Genomic DNA, 17,179 nt, shown 5'->3' with positions numbered 1-17,179 from the left:
AGTATACTTAGTTTATTAAAGTTATTTACTTTTTGCAGAAGTGTTGTGCTTTAGATTTTTGTTGGTTATTGTGGTACCTCCTTGCCGGAGTGTGAGTAATTAGTTTATGAGCTGTGTATGGTGCCTGTGAATGGATTTTATGGTATATTTTGTTGTGGTTGGTATAGTTATGGTATTTGTGACAGGGATAATTTTTGGATAGTCCAATTTACAGGGGAGATTTTGCCGAAATTTTTGAAAATTTAGGGAGGTTAGCCAAAAATTTTGAGTCCCTTGGGAAGGTGAGTAGTGCTAGCAACATTCGAGGACGAATGTTTTAAAGGAGGGAAGATTGTAACACTCCTCAAATCTATAAGAGTTTCAACACATTCTAAATATAGAATTTAAATTTTTTTATCTTAAATTATACTTCTATTACGGATTTAAACCCTTGTGATTGACTTTTGAGTTACTTCTCTATTTATAAATAATTGGATATACAATTAGGAAAATATTAATAATTTTAAAATTTAATTTTTAAAAGTAAGTATGATTAAATACTAGTTAAGTAAAAACCAAAAAGTAAAAAGAAAAAGAAAGGGAAAACAAAAAAATAATAAAACATAAAGGGGAAGCACGTGCCTTTGCCCATAAAGGGCTGTGGAATGCACAACTTTAACCAAAAGGCTCAATACAAGAAACAGCAAGCGCATGCAACGAAAAGAAATTCCTAGAGTTATTTACAAATAACTAATTCTTGAACTTAGGTATATAAAATTCTATATTGTTAATTATCTTACAGTGGTAATAGGTAAGAATTGAATAGTTAATTCTCTTCTTCCTCTATATTAACAGTAAAGTCCATGTTTAAGTGTGAAACTTTAAAATTGATTAAAATGCATTGGTTGCTATAGAATCGATTGTTTAGCAGGTATAAATTGGACTGGGGCCTACGTATTGGTTCAAAGAGTTTTGAGGTGAGTTGATATAACTCATTACTAAAGTGGTTTAACTCACAAAAACACGCATACAAGGCGTTTGATGAATTGCTTAAAAGAGTTTATATTTACTTAATTGGAGCGAGTGAGTACCTACTAACTTAGAATTGTTCTAGCAAAAGTTTAAATGATTTATTGTGATATATATGCATAAATTTTTAGATTTTTGTGTTATTCTTATATGCCATTTTCATGTTGAAAATTTATGAAGAAGCGAGAATCTTTAGAAATTGTGATGACCCAAAAGGTCATCTCTTATTTTAGAAGTCAAATCTGTATTCTAAGGCCTTAAAACCCTCCTTTTCTCTCACCTCAATTTGCGTGCACAGTCTGGGCGCTGTTCCGGAAAACTTTTATGTGAAATATAAGAGAAATATTGAATTTAGCCTTTAAAATTGATCAAAGTTGACTTCGGTCAATATTATTGATAAACGGACCCGGACCCGTGATTTGACAGTCCCTTAAGATCCGTAGTAAAATATGGGACTTGGGTGTATGCCTGAAATCGAATTTCGAGGTCCCTAGCCAGAGAAAAGAATTTTTAAAGAAAATTGTTTATTGAAAAAATATAAGGACTTTTGGAAATGAAATGATATGTGATCTTGATGGTATCAGACCCGTATTTTGGCTCCGAAGCCCGATAAAGGTTTGATATAGTATTTAAGTCGTATTTGTGAAATTTAGTGAAAAACGGAAGAGATTTGGTATAAACCGGACACTTAGTTGAGGAAATGGAAATTTCAATGTTCTTAAGAATTTCATGAATCGTGAGGTTAAATTCGTAGTTGTTAATGTTATTTTGACGATTTAATCTCACGAGCAAGTCTGTATAATATTTTTAGACTTGTGTGCATGTTTGGTTTGGAGCCCCGAGGGCTCGAGTGAGTTTCGAGTAGACCATAAAGTGTTTTGAAACTTAAAACAAACCTTGACTTGAAAAGTTGCAAAATCACAGGTCTCCGAACCTGGGAGCGCGACCACGCTGGAAATTTCGCGACCATGGACTAGGTTCCGCTGCAGCGCCCATTTTTCCTCTGACAGCAGTGGGCACGGACCAGGTTCCGTTGCAGCGCCCATTTTTCTGCTGACAGCAATAGGCAGGGATCGGGTTCCGCTGTAGAGGCGTACGTATATATACAAGACTTTTCATTATTTTACTACTTTTTAAATAATAAAAACCTAGAGCATAAGAGGCGATTTATCAAATACTCTTTCTTCCCTAAATCATATGTAAGTAATTTTAAACTTACTTCTTTCACTCTTTAACTTCTTTTTACAAGATTTCATCCTAAAATCTAGGGTTTTCATGGTGGAATTTGGGAATTTTGGGTAGAACTTAGGAATATTGAAAATTGGGGATTTAGACCTCAAATTGAGGTCGGATTTCAAAGCCAATTGTATATCCGGGCTCGGGGGTGAATGAGTAATCAGGTTTTGGTCCGAATTTCGGGTTTGGACCAAGTGGACACGGGGTCAATTTTTGACTTTTTCGGGAAACCATTGGAAAATCTATATTCATGCATTAGAATTGGTTTATTTAGCATTTATTGATGTTATTAAGTAAATTATGACTAGATACAAGCGGATTGGAAGTGGAACCGAGAGGTAAAGCGGTAATTGAGGCTTGATTTTGTCCGTAAAATTGAGGTATGTGTTTGGTCTAACCTTAACTTGAGGGAATAGTAGTTGTGGTCTTATTTGCTACGCGTTAGTATTGAGTATGACATATAGGTGTGATGACGAGTATCTATACGTTGGTGTCAAGCATGCCCGCGAGTCTTATATCATGATTGTTATGACTCTGATATGTACCGTCCATGATTAAATTGATGATTATCAATGTCGAACAAGATTTATGAAAGTTTCTTGGTAATTTACCATTGTTGAGTAATGGCTCAAGTTGAGATTTATTCTGTGAAATAAATGTTGAAACGAGATTGGTTATAGATGATTCCCTTGCCGGGATGTTATTGTTTATATTGTTGATTCCCTTGCTAGGATGTATTGTTTCTATTGTTTGGGTGAGGAAGAGTGTAAACCACGAAGGTTGATGTCGTGCATAATATTGTGAGTGAGTGTTAATGCACGAAGGGCGATGTCGTGCCGATATTGTGAGTGTTAATGCACGAAGGGTAATGTCGTGCCATGATTTGAGAAGTAATGCACGAAGGGTGATGCCATGTTGATATTTTGAGATATAACGTGCGAAGGGTGATGTCGTGCCATGATTATGAGAGGTAATGCACGAAGGGTGATGTCGTGCCGTTTTTGTTGTTTCATATGGTGAGAACGAGAGTAAAAGCATGAAGAGTGATGCCATTCATGTGTTACCGTTTCATTATTCCTGTTGCTACAAGTATGGTGTTCATTATTGCTTCTCTATTGAATACTGTTAGAATTTATATTCCTCGTAGCATGTCCCCCTTCCCATCTTTATCTGTTATTTCTTGTTATTATTGTTATGTTCGTATATGATTTAATTACACAGGTTGATAAGGTTGTTGTATCCTAGCCTCGTCACTACTTCACCGAGGTTAGGCTCGACACTTACCAGTACATGGGATCGGTTGTACTGATACTGCACTCTGCACTTTCTGTGCAAATTTCGGTGCCGGATCCTGTGATTAGCTTGAGGTAGCTGCCTTCAGTCCTGGGAGACCAAGGTAGATCTGCTGGCATTCGCGGAGCCTAAAGTCTCCCTTCCCCACTTTAGTTTTCTATTATCTCTTCTATTTCGAGAACAATCGTACTTCTTTTAGACTTATAATTGTAGTAAATCATAGTTGTTCATGGAATGTGACACTAGATCTATGGGGTAATTATGTGCTTGAGTTGTGGCACTGTTATATGATTTCTGCATTTCTTAATTATCTTGTTTTAATTAATATATGTTCCTATTTGAATCAATAATAAGGGTAGTAAAACTATAACAGTTGGCTTGCCTAGCTTTCACGAGTAGGTGCTATCACGATTTCCGAAGGTGAGAAATCCGGGTCGTGACAAGTTGGTATCAGAGCACTAGGTTGCCTAGGTCTCACAATTCATGAACAAGCTAGGTAGAGTCTGAGAGATCGGTACGGAGACGTATGTGCTTATCCCCTAGAGGCAACAGAGTTTAGCAACAATTTCACTTCTATTCTTCTCCATCGTGCAGTTTTGTTCTCTCAATGCTAAATTGAACCCTCTACTCTTGTTCTTTCGCGGATGCCGATGTCACATATTGCTTCGCCATCTGAGCAACAGCACAAACCGGTGATAGAGCGACTATGTCTTTTGATGTTTTCTGGAGATTGGACAGGTTCACCAAGCTTTTCACTACTGCCTATGGCGGTACATCTTCAAAGGATCCCCAGGACTATTTGGACAGTTGTCATGAGGTTTTGCGAAACATGGGGATAGTGGAGACCAATGGGGTCGACTTTGCTGCTTTTCGTCAGCCAGGTTCCGCCAAGACTTGGTGGAGGGATTATTGTTTGGCAAGACCAGCTAAGCCGCCTGCTTTGACTTGGGACCAGTTCTCTCAGCTAATTTTGGAGAAGTTTCACCCGATCACTCAGAGGGAGGACTATCGGAGGCAGTTTGAGCATCTCCATCAGGGTTCTATGGTCGTCCCTCAGTACAAGACCAGATTTATTGACTTGGCCCGTCATGCTCTTCTTATACTTCCCACCGAGAGAGAGAGATAGAGAGAGGGTTATGAGGTTTATTGAGGGACTAGCTCAGCCTATTAGATTGCAGATGGCTAAGGAGACAGGGAGAGAGATCTCTTTCCAAGATGCAGCCAATGTGGCCAGCGAGTTGAGATGGTTCTATTACAAGGGAGTGGCCAATAGTTGTACTTCTTTCAGACTTATAATTGTAGTAAATCTTAGTCATTTGTGGATTGTGACACCAGATCTATGGGTTAGTTATGTACTTGAGTTGTGGCACTCTTATATGATTTCCGCATTTCTTAATTATCTTGTTTTATTTAATATCTGTTCCTATTTGAATTAATAATAAGGGTAGTAAAACTGTAATTGTTGGCTTGCCTAGCTTTCAGGAGTAGGCACCATCACGATTCCTGAAAGTGGAAAATCCGGGTCGTGATAGAAATACTTTTGAATGTTTATTTCATTGTGACATCATGCTTTACAGTTAAGGATACCATCATGAGTATGTATATTATGTTCCCAAAAAATAAATTTAGACTTGAAAATTCATAAGAAGAAGTTTTAGAAAGAAAAGATTTTTGGGAGTATCCTTTATTCTGAGAAGAGGTCATCGTCTAGGCCACAGGTCCTGACCAAGGCGTGGATTTCCTGAAGCTACTTGTGCCAAAGTAGGGAGCACACGAACCGAGGTTCTCGTTGATGAGAATTTACTTAGCCATGCTAAGGTATTGTGAGAACTCGTCCGATCGTCTTAGGAATTAACGCCCCGATCCCCTATTAACTGCTTTCCCCAAGTTTATTTCTACTATTTGATCTGCCGAGATGTTCGGTTTTAAGTTTCGGAGAGTTTTGGGGACACTTAGTCCCTAAATGAGAGCTTAAGTGTTGGAAAGTTGACCGTAGTTGAAACGGTGTGAAGACGGCCTCGAAATGGAAATTCGATTGTTCCGTTAGCTTCCTTGGGTGATTTCGAGGATAGGAGCGTGTTCGAATTGTGTTTTGGAGGTTTGTAGCTAATTTAGGCTTGAATGCCGAAAGTTGAATTTTTAAAGTTTCCAGTTCGATAGTGAGATTTTGATCTGGGGGTCGGAATGGAATTCCGAGAGTTGTAGTAGCTCATTTATATCATTTGGGACGTGTGTGCAAAATTTCAGGTCATTTGGAGGTGGTTGGGTTGCGTTTTTGGTCAAAAGCGTGATTCGGAAGATTTTGGAAAAACTTAGGCTTGAATCCGATGTGTTTTGGTTGATTTGGTGTTTTTGAGGTGTTTTGAAGATTTATACAAGTTTGAATAAGGTTTTAAGATATGTTGGTGCCTTTAGTTGAGGTCCAGGGTGCCTCGGGTGTGTTTCGGATGCTCAACGGATCATTTTTAGTTGTTAAAAAGTTGCAGATTTTGTTCAGCTATTGCAGAGGAATTTTACCCTTCGCGTTCGCGAGTGGACCCTCGCGATTGTGAAGAGTCACTTGAGGAAGGCAAATATTAAGCCTTTGCATTCGCGATGGGATCTCCGCGTTCACGAAGGGCTGGATACTTGTGAACCACGTTCGCGACTGGGCTTCGCATTCGCGAAGGAGGAAATTTGGCCCAGTAGGATTTACTCATCGCGTTCGCGATGAGAGGGACGCATTCGTGAAGGTTAGGCGGGTAAAGCATTGCGTTCGCGAGGGCCTTGTCGCGTTCGCCTAAGAGAACTTTTGGTCAACGTCATTTTTGTGCTTCACGAACGCGAGGATTTGACCGCATTCGCGAAGAAGGAATAAAATGCCTGGGCAGAATGTTTTAAAAGGTTTATTTCGCATATTTTAGCCTAGGTTTTGTTAGGCGACTTTGAAGTTTTTTGAAGAGGGATTCAAGTGGAATCATTTAGAGGTAACATGTTTAACTTCATAACTCGTTTTTATGTGATTAAAGACCTAATTAGTGGTGAAAAATTTGGGAAAAATGGGTAATTATGGATTGAGTTTAAGAGACCTTTTAAATGAGGATTTGAGGGGTCATTTGGACACAAATTTCAGTGTTCTTATTATGTATAGACTCGTGAGAGTACGAGGTTTCTCAAAATGTAAATTTCACCCGATTCCGAGATGTGGGTCAGAGGGGCGTTTTGGTTATTTCACATAATGTTGCGTATTAGCTTAAACTTTAATTGTAAAATCAGTTACTTGAAGTGTTATTTACATTATGCAATTGAATTGAATAGATTTGGACTGTTTGGAGTCGAGTACTCATGGCAAAGATGTGGTGTCAGGTTGATTTTTGAGCTAGTTCGAGGTAAGTGGCTTGTCTAACCTTGTGTGGGGGACCTTCCCCTTAGTATTGGTATATTTGGTAATTGAAATGCCTTGTACGTGAGGTGACGAGTGCGTACTTTTGCAAATTATTGAGAGATCCATTTTTCATTAAGTATTTACTAGTACGTTCCTTTTCATACTTTCATTACTTGTACTATTAAACATGTTGTTAGCTTAGGAAAACATGTCTAAATGATTTTGTTGCCTTATTTGCTCAACCTGCTTTACCTGAACTCTGTGCAGCATGCTAGGCTAGATTTACTTATTGTCTTGATATGAAATTTTCATTTCTGAATATCTTCTTGTTGCTGCTGTGTATTTACATTAGGACTACGGATGTGGGATTCCGATAGCTCCCCCTTGTCTGTTTATTTTGGGACTATAGATGTGGGATTATGGTAGATCCCCCTGCACAGTGATATGGAACTACAGAAATACACCCGCTAGATTCCCCCAGTACTTGGTATTTACAATTAGGACTACGGAACGGGATTCCGGTAGATCCCCGCGCACTATGAGTTGAACTACGGACGTTATCCTGGGAGGCCTATTGGATATAAGGATTTGGGACTACAGGATGGTATCCTGGGAGATCCCGGTTTTGTTACTATTGGTACTGAGCTGTATTTCCTTCCATGTTTACTCTGCTTCTGTATAGTTGTTGTTGCCCTGTATAACCTATTTTATTTCACTGCTGTACTCATTTATACTGTATGTTTTATACTGTTGAAACTTTATAATTTATTTAACCTTAGTAGGGTTATGACCTTCCTCATCACTACCCGACCGAGGTTAGGCTTGACACTTACTGAGTACCGCTATGGTGTACTCATGCCCTTTCTGCGCATGTTTTTCATGTGCAGATCCAGGTACTTTTACTTAGGCCTACCATCCTTGAGGGATACATCTGCTATAGAGACTTCGAGGTACATCTACCGCGTTCGCAGACCGAGGAGTCCCTTTCTATTCTAGCTGTTAAACATTGCCCTTCTGTATTTTCTTTCTTGTTAGATATTCTGGAGTTAGACTGTTAGATATTCGAAAGGCTTGTGTTCCCGTGAGTTTTAGGGTTTTGGGATTGTGTTTTTAGAATTCTGAGATGTTGTGTTGTATATGCTGAGCGGCATTTTATATACTATTTTTCTTTTGGTTATTCTTGGCTTTTAGTTTATATTTCCACAAGTTTTCATTTATTTTCCACACTTGTTAGGCTTACCTAGCCGTAGAGACTAGGTGCCATCACAACAGTTCATGGAGGGCGAACTGGGGTCGTGACAAGTTGGTATCAGAGCCCTAGGTTCATAGGAGTCATGGATCACAAGCCGGTTTATTAGAGTCTCGCTGATCGGTACGGAGATGTCTGTACTTATCTACGAGAGGTTATGTAACTGTTAGGAAAATTTCCACTTCATTTGATTTACTTGTCGTGCGATATTTTGACATCACAATTATAAACTTCTGTCTTCTATTCTCTCACAGATGGTGAAGACACGTGCTACTTAAGATGATCAGGCACACGCGCCCCTACTGCAGCCGTCAAAGGCCGGGGTCGGGGTAGAGGCCGAGGATGCGCACGTGGTACAACCAGATCACCTGCGCGAGCTGCCGCCGAGGTACCACTCGTAGTTCTAGCTGGAGTCTAGGCACCTGACACGCCTACTGCTACTACTACTCCAACTCTTCAGGAACTTTGGCATAGTTCATGAGCATGTACACCACTTTGGCTCGGGGAGGGGGGGCTCCTTCCCCTTGCTGCAGCCACATCCCAGACCGGGGGAGGAGCACAAACTCCCACCGCCCGCACTTTTGAGCAGCGAGTGCATGTTGAGCAGGTCCCTGAGATTATTCCTGTACCGCCTGCAGTGTCAATTCAACCCGAGGTCTGGGCAGCGGCTTCCAAGGAGGAGCAGCTGAGGCTTAAGAGGTTCAAGAGATACAAGCCTCCTATATTCAGTGGTCTAGCATTGGAGGATGCTATGGGATTTCTTGATGAGTGTTACCTCATTCTCCGTACCATGGGTATCTCAGGATCAAGCGGGGTTTTTTTCACTACCTTCCAGCTTCAAGGAGTCGCCTATGGGTGGTGACGCACCTATGAGTTAAATAGTCCAAATGAGGCTGCTTCACTGACTTAGACTCAATTTTCAGATCTGTTTCTGAGGGAGTATATTTCTCAGAGCCTCAGGGATGCATGGCGCACAGAGTTTGAGCATTTGCGCTAGGGTGCTATAACTGTTTCAGAGTATGTTGTTCGTTACACAAGTTTGGCTAGACATGCACCAGCCTTGGTTTCTACTATACGTGAGAGGGTTTGCCAGTTTATTGAGGGCCTTATTCCTAGCATCAGATCTAACATGGCTCATGACTTGGAGATGGATATTTCTTATCAGCAGGTGGTGAGCATTGCTAGGAAGATTGAGGGTATACATGCTAGGGAGAGAGAGGAGAGGGAGGCCAAGAGGTTTCGAGAGTCGGGCCATTATTCTGGTGCCCATACCCTAGTTGCAGGTCGTCATGGTAGGGTTTATATAAGTCTCCCTGTTCATTCGGCTCTTCTAACAGCCAGTAGTGCTTCAGCTCCTCCTAGACCTCATGAGCCTTATTATCCACCTCTGGTTTTTAGCGCATCTCCTGCGCGGGGTGATTTCAGAGGTCAGTCTAGCAGACTTGGACCTAGCCAGTCACAGCCACCACGTCCTCCCAGATCTTGTTTTGAGTGTGGTAACACACACCATATGGTGAGGGATTGCCCCAGACTTGGGAGGGGTGCACCTCCACAGGCTTCTCAGCCACAGCATGCCCCGCAAAGTTCTCAGGCTATGGTTACAGCTCCAGTTGCTACCCCACCTGCTCAGCCAGCTAGATGTGGAGGTCGGGGAGGTAGAGGTCACCCTAGAGGGGGAGGCCAGGCCAGATACTATGCCTATCCTGCCCGTACCGAGGTTGTTGCCTCAGATTCTGTCAGCACAGATATTATACTAGTTTGTCACAGAGATGCATCGGTTCTATTCGATCTAGGCTCCACTTACTCTTATGTGTCTTCTTAGTTTGCTCTGCATTTGGGTGTACCTTGGGATTCTTTGAGTTCCCCTGTTTATGTTTCTACTCCTATGGGAGATTCTCTTATTGTGGACAGCGTTTATCAGTCGTGTTTGGTTGCTCTTAGTGGTTTTGAGACCAGAGCCAATTTATTGTTGCTCAGCATGGTAGACTTTGAAAATATTTTGGGCATGGACTGGTTGTCTCCCCATTATGCTATTCTTGATTGTCACGCCAAAACTGTGATGTTGGCTATGCCAGGTGTACCGCGTATTGAGTGGAGGGGTACTTTAGATCATACTCCCAGTAGAGTTATTTCTTTCCTTAAGGCTCAACGTATGGTTGAGAAGGGGTGTGGCGCGTATTTAGCTTATGTGAGAGATGTCATTATTGATACCCCTTCAGTTGATTCAGTCCTAGTAGTACGAGATTTTCCCGATGTGTTTCCAGTTGACCTTCCGGGCATGCTGCTTGATAGAGATATTGATTTTGGCATTGATATGTTACGAGGCACTCAGCCCATTTCTATTCCTCTATATCGTATGGCTCCTTTTGAGTTGAAGGATTAGTTGCATGAATTGCTTGATAAGGGTTTTATCCGGCCCAGTGTTTCACCTTGGGGTGCTCTTATCTTGTTTGTGAAGAAAAAAGATGGCTCTATGCATATGTGTATTGATTATCGCAAGTTGAACAACGTTACAGTGAAGAACTGTTATCCTTTGCCTCGTATTGATGATCTGTTTGACCAGCTTCAGGACGCACGAGTGCTTTCTAAGATTGATTTGCACTCAAGTTACCATCAGTTGAAGATTCGGGAGCCAGATATCCTAAAGACTGCTTTCAGGACTCGGTATGGTCATTACGAATTCCTTGTTATGTCATTTGGGCTGACCAATGCCCCAGCAGCCTTTATGCATTTGATGCACAATGTGTTCCGGCCGTATCTTGAGTCATTCGTCATTGTCTTTATTGATGACATTTTGGTGTATTTTCGAAGTCGGGAAGATCATAAGCAGCACTTGAGTACGGTGCTTCAGACTCTAAGAGAGAAGTTATATGCTAAGTTCTCGAAGTGTGAGTTTTGGTTGGATTCAGTGGCATTCTTAGGCCACGTGGTATCGAGTAAGGGTATTCAGGTAGATCCGAAGAAGATAGAGGTCATGCAGAGTTGGCCCAGACTATCCTCAGCTACAGAGATCCGTAGTTTCCTTGGCTTGGCGGGCTACTACCTTCATTTTTTGGAGGGGTTTTCATCGATTGCAGCCCCTATGACCAGGTTGACCTAAAAGGGTGCTCCATTTCAGTGGATGGAAGAGTGTGAGGCGATCTTTCAGAAGCCTAAAACAGCTTTGACTATAGCCCCAGTTTTGGTATTACCTTCAGGTTCAACATCTTATACTGTCTATTATGATACCTCGAGGATTGGCCTCAGAGTGGTGTTGATGTAGGACGGTAGGGTGATTGCCTACGCATCTAGACAGTTGAAGATATATGAGAAGAATTACCATGTTCATGACCTTGAGTTGGATACCATTATTCATGCCGTGAAGATTTGGCGCCATTATTTATACGGGGTTCCCTATGAGATTTATACTGACCATCGGAGCTTGCAGCATTTGTTCAAGCAAAAGGATCTAAATTTGCGCCAAAGGAGATGGTTGGAGTTGCTGAAGGATTATGACATCACTATTTTGTATCACCCGAGCAAGGCCAATATAGTGGATGATGCCTTGAGTCACCGAGCAGAGGGTTTGGGGAGTTTGGCATATTTACCAGCATCGGAGAGGCCTATGGCGATGGATGTTCAGGCCTTAGCCAGCCAGTTTATGAGATTGGATCTTTCGGAGCCCAGTCGGGTTCTAGCTTATGTGGTTTCTTGGTCTTCCTTATTTGATCGTATCAGGGAGCGGCAGTATGATGACACTCATTTACTTATCCTCAAGGATAAGGTTCAGCACAGTGATGCCAGAGATGTGACTATTGGTGATGATCGGGTATTGAGGATGGAGGGTCGGATTTGTGTACCCAATGTTGATAGGTTTCGAGAGTTGATTCTAGAGGAGGCCCATAGTTCACAGTATTCCATCCATCCGGGTGCCGCGAAGATATATCAGGATTTGAGACAATACTATTGGTGGAGGTGGATAAATAAAGATATAGTTGGATTTGTAGCTCGATGCCTCAACTGTCAGTAGGTGAAGTATGAGCACCAGAGGTCGGGTGGGTTGCTTCAGTAGATAGAGATTCCGGAGTGGAAGTGGGAGCGGATCACCATAGACTTTGTAGTTGGACTCCCACGGACTTTGAAGAAGTTTGATGCTATTTGGGTGATTGTGGATCGACTGACCAAGTCCGCTCATTTCATTCCTATGTATACTACTTATTCTTCGGAGCGGTTGGCGGAGATTTATATCTGGGAGATTGTTCGTCTGCATGGTATTCCAGTTTCCATTATTTCAGATAGAGGTAATTAGTTCACATCATGATTTTGGAGGGCCGTTCAGAGTAAGTTGGGTACACGGGTAGAGCTGAGTACATCATTTCACCCTCAGAAGGACGGACAGTCCGAGCGTACTATTCAGATTCTTAAGGATATGCTTCGTGCGTGTTTGATTGAGTTTGGAGGGTCTTGGGATCAGTTCCTACCATTGGCGGAGTTTTCTTACAACAACACTTATCAGTCCAGCATTCAGATGGCATCGTATGAGGCTTTATATGGTAGGCGGTGTAGATCTTCGGTGGGTTGGTTCGAGCCGGGAGAAACTAGATTATTGGGCACAGACTTAGTTCAGGATGCTTTAGAGAAGGTTAAGGTGATTCAAGATAGACTCCATATAGCCCAGTCCAGACAGAAAAGATATGCATATTAGAAGGTTTGTGATGTTTCCTATATGGTTGGAGAGCGGGTTCTGCTTCAGGTTTCGTCTATGAAGGGCATTATGAGATTTGGGAAGAAAGGAAACTTGAGTCCGAGGTTTATTAGCCCTTTTGAGATATTGAGGCGTGTTAGGGAGGTTGGTTATGGGCTTGCCTTACCTTCTAACTTGGCAGAAGTTCATTCGGTATTTCATGTTTCGATTCTCCGGAGGTATCACGGTGATTCGTCGCACGTGTTGGATTTCAGTTCAGTCCAGTTAGACAAGGATCTATCTTATGTTGAGGATCCAATGGCAATATTGGGCAGGTAGGTCAGAAAGCTCAAGTCAAAGAACATTGCATCGGTAAAGGTTCAGTGGCGGGGTCAGTCGGTCGAGGAGGTGACCTTGGAGACCGAGAAGGATATGTGTAGCTATTACCCTCATCTTTTCACTACTTCTGGTATGTCTCTATGCTCGTTCGAGAACGAACAAATGTTTAAGTGTAGGAGGATGTGACGACCCGGCAGGTCGTCTTAAGAATTAATTCCCCGATTCCCTATTAACTACTTTCCCCAAGTTTATTTCTACTATTTTGATTTGCCGGGATGTTCGATTTTAAGTTTCGGAGAGTTTGGGGGACACTTAGTCCCTAAATGAGAGCTTAAGTGTTGGAAAGTTGATCGTAGTCAGAACGATGTGAAGACGACCTTGGAATGGAAATCAGATGGTTCTGTTAGCTTCGTTGGGTGATTTCGGGGTTAGGAGTGTGTTCGGATTGTATTTTGGAGGTTCGTAGCTAATTTAGGCTTGAAATGCCGAAAGTTGAATTTTTGAAGTTTTCAGTTCGATAGTGAGATTTTGATTCGAGGGTCGGAATGGCATTTCGAGAGATGTAGTAGTTCCGTTATGTCATTTGGGATGTGTGTACAAAATTTCAGGTCATTCGGAGGTGGTTTGGTTAGGTTTTTGGTCAAAAGCGTGATTCAGAAGATTTTGGAAAAACTTAGTCTTGAATCCGATGTGTTTTGGTTGATTTGATGTCGTTTGAGGTGTTTTGAAGATTTGTACAAGTTTCAATAAGGTTTTAGGATATGCTGGTGCCTTTAGTTGAGGTCCCCTCGGGTGTGTTTCGGAAGCTCAACAGATCATTTTTAGTTGTTAAAAAGTTGCAGATTTTTCAGCTGTTGCAGAGGAATTTTACTCTTCGCGTTCGCGAGTGGACCCTCGCGTTCGCGAAGAGTCATTTGAGGAAGGCAAATATTAATCCTTCGCGTTCGCGATGGGAGCTCCGCATTCACAAAGGGCTGGATACTTGTGAACCGCGTTCACGACTGGGCTTCGCGTTCGCGAATGAGGAAATTTGGCCTAGTAGAATTTACTCATCGCATTCGCGATGAGAGGAACGCATTCGCGAAGGTTAGGCGGGTAAAGCATTGCGTTCGCGAGGGCTTTATCGCGTTCACGTAAGAGAACTTTTGGTCAACATCATTTTTGTGCTTCGTGAACGCGAGACTTTGACCGTGCTCGCGAAGAAGGAATTAAATGCCTAGGTAGAAAGTTTTAAAAGGTTTATTTCGCGAATTTTAGCCTAGGTTCCTCCATTGTTAGGCGACTTTGAAGCCTTTTGAAGAGGGTTGAAGAGAGATTCAAGTGGAATCACTTGGAGGTAACATTTTTGACTTCGTAACTCGTTTTTATGTGATTAAAGATCTAATTAATGGTGAAAAATTTGGGAAAAATGGGTAATTAGGGCTTGAGTTTAAGAGACCTTTAAATGAGTATTTGAGGGTCATCTGGACTCTGATTTCAGTGTTCTTGTTATGTATAGACTCGTGAGAGAACGAGGTTTTTGAAAATATAAATTTTACCCGATTCTAAGACATGGCCCGAGGGGCATTTTGGTCATTTTTCATAATTTCGCGTATTCGCTTAGACTTTAATTGTAGAATCAGTTACTTGAAGTGTTATTTACATTATACAATTGAATTGAATAGATTTGGGCCATTTGGAGTCGAGTACTCGTGGCAAAGATGTGGTGTCGAGTTGATTTTTGATCTAGTTCGAGGTAAGTGGCTTGTCTAACCTTGTGTGGGGGACCTTCCCCTTAGGATTGATATATTTGAAAATTAAAATGCCTTGTACGTGAGGTGACGAGTGCGTACTTGTGAAAATTGTTGAGAGATCCACTTTTCATTAAGTATTTACTAGTATGTTCCTTTTCCTGCTTTCATTACTTGTATTGTTAAACCTGTTGTTAGCTTAGGAAAGCATGTCTAAATGATTTCGTTGCCTTATTTGCCAACCTGCTTTATCTGAACTCCGTGCAGCATGCTAGGCTAGAATTATTTATTGCCTTGATATGAAATTTCCATTTCTGAATATCTTCTTGCTCTGCTGTGTATTTACATTGGGACTACGGATGTATGATTCCGGTAGCTCCCCCTTGTCTGTTTATTTTGGGATTACGGATGTGGGATTCCGGTAGATCCCCATGCACAGTGATATGGAACTACGAGAATGGACCCGGTAGATTCCCCCAGTAATAAGTATTTACATTTGGGATTACGGAACGGGATTCCGGTAGATCCCTGTGCACTATGAGTTGAACTACGGACGGTATCCTGGGAGGCCTATCAGATATGTGGATTTGGGACTACAGGACGGTATCCTGGGAGATCCCCGTTTTGTTACTATTGGTACTAAGTTGTATTTCCTTCCGTGTTTACTCCGCTTCTGTATAGTTGTTGTTGCCCTGTATAACCTGTTTTATTTCACTGTTGTACTTATTTATACTGTCTGTTTTATACTGTTGAAACTTTATATTTTGTTTAACCTCAGTAAGGCCCTGATCTTCCTCGTCACTACCCGACCGAGGTTAGGCTTGACACTTATTGAGTACCGCTGTGGTATACTCATGCCCTTTCTGTGCATGTTTTTCATGTGTAGATCCAGGTACTTCTACTCAGGCCTACCATCCTTGAGGGAAGCATCTGCTATAGAGACTTCGAGGTACATCTGCCGTGTCCGCAGACCAAGGAGTCCCTTTCCATTCTAGCCGTTAAACATTGCCCTTCTGTATTTTCTTTCTTGTTAGATATTCTGAAGTTAGACTGTTAGATATTCCAAAGGCTTGTGTTCCCGTGAGTTTCCGGGTTTTGGGATAGTGTTTTTAGAATTTTGAGATGTTGTATTGTATATGCTGAGCGGCATTCGATATACTGTTTTCCTTTTGGTTATTCTAGGCTTTTAGTTTATATTTCCGCAAGTTTCCATTTATTTTTCGTACTTGTTAGGTTTACCAAGTCGTAGTGACTAGGTGCCACCATGACAATTCACAGAGAGCGAACTGGGGTCGTGACAGGTATGATATATGAGCGTTGAGAACCATAAATCGAGTGGCACCTCGTGGATTGGGCCTATTCGATCAGGTTGGGATCAAACCCGTGCCGATCACACGGTGACTAAGATAGAAATAGGTCAGGATATTTGGAACCCCAAAGTATAAAGTGAAGTATATTTTTTAAGAAAGAAAAATTAAAGAATTTCTTTTAGAATATTCGTAAACTGCCATTATGCAATTATTTTAGAATTGTTCTTATAAGCTTTATGTTTTACATGCATTTAGAATCTTCGCTCGTAATGTATATATTATTAAAGTTTCATTCCCTAGCGTTGAGACTCATTGAGTACAATGGATGGTACTATGTTCTCTTTTGGGAACCTATGTTGGTCTGCGGCACAACGTAAGAACCATTTTTGCAGGTGAGCAGGCTACGAGTTAGGACTTTCCTCTCTTCTAGTGCTATTGGTGAGCTCCGCTTTTATTCGTGGAGTACGCCTTTGAGGTGTCATTCTTTAGCTATTTCTTTATTTACTTACAGAGCTGGCCAGGAAATCTCATATCCTAAGTAGTGTGTCAGTTTATCAGTAGAGGCTTCATAGACACAGTTGGTGGGTTAAGATTCATATATTTTTGATAGTAACTTAGCAGTATTTCATTGGTTACTACAAATAAAGTTTTGGAGTTTGATTATTTTAGATATTTAAATTAATTAAAAGTATTTGGTTACAGTATTACCTTCTGGCATATAAATTTTGAAGTTATAATAGATCTGATAAGCGCAGATGGTTCGCTCGGTCATGTTTACTGATCGGGTGTCGGTCCTGGCTTGTTCAGAAAATGGATCGTGACAATATTGTACTGCATACAAAACTCCTATTGGAGACTCATCACAATATAAGTTGGTTTATAGGAAAGCTTTTCAGTTGCCGGCCGAAATCTTGATAAGGACTTGGTTGGTGAGAATATGATGTTGCAACTTAACGAGCTTGATGAGTTTCCATTGTTGTTGAAACC

This window comes from Nicotiana sylvestris, chromosome 9 (assembly GCF_000393655.2).
Source record: "Nicotiana sylvestris chromosome 9, ASM39365v2, whole genome shotgun sequence".
NCBI classification, from domain to species: Eukaryota; Viridiplantae; Streptophyta; class Magnoliopsida; order Solanales; family Solanaceae; genus Nicotiana; species Nicotiana sylvestris.
Note: the sequence above shows the minus strand (reverse complement) of the source record.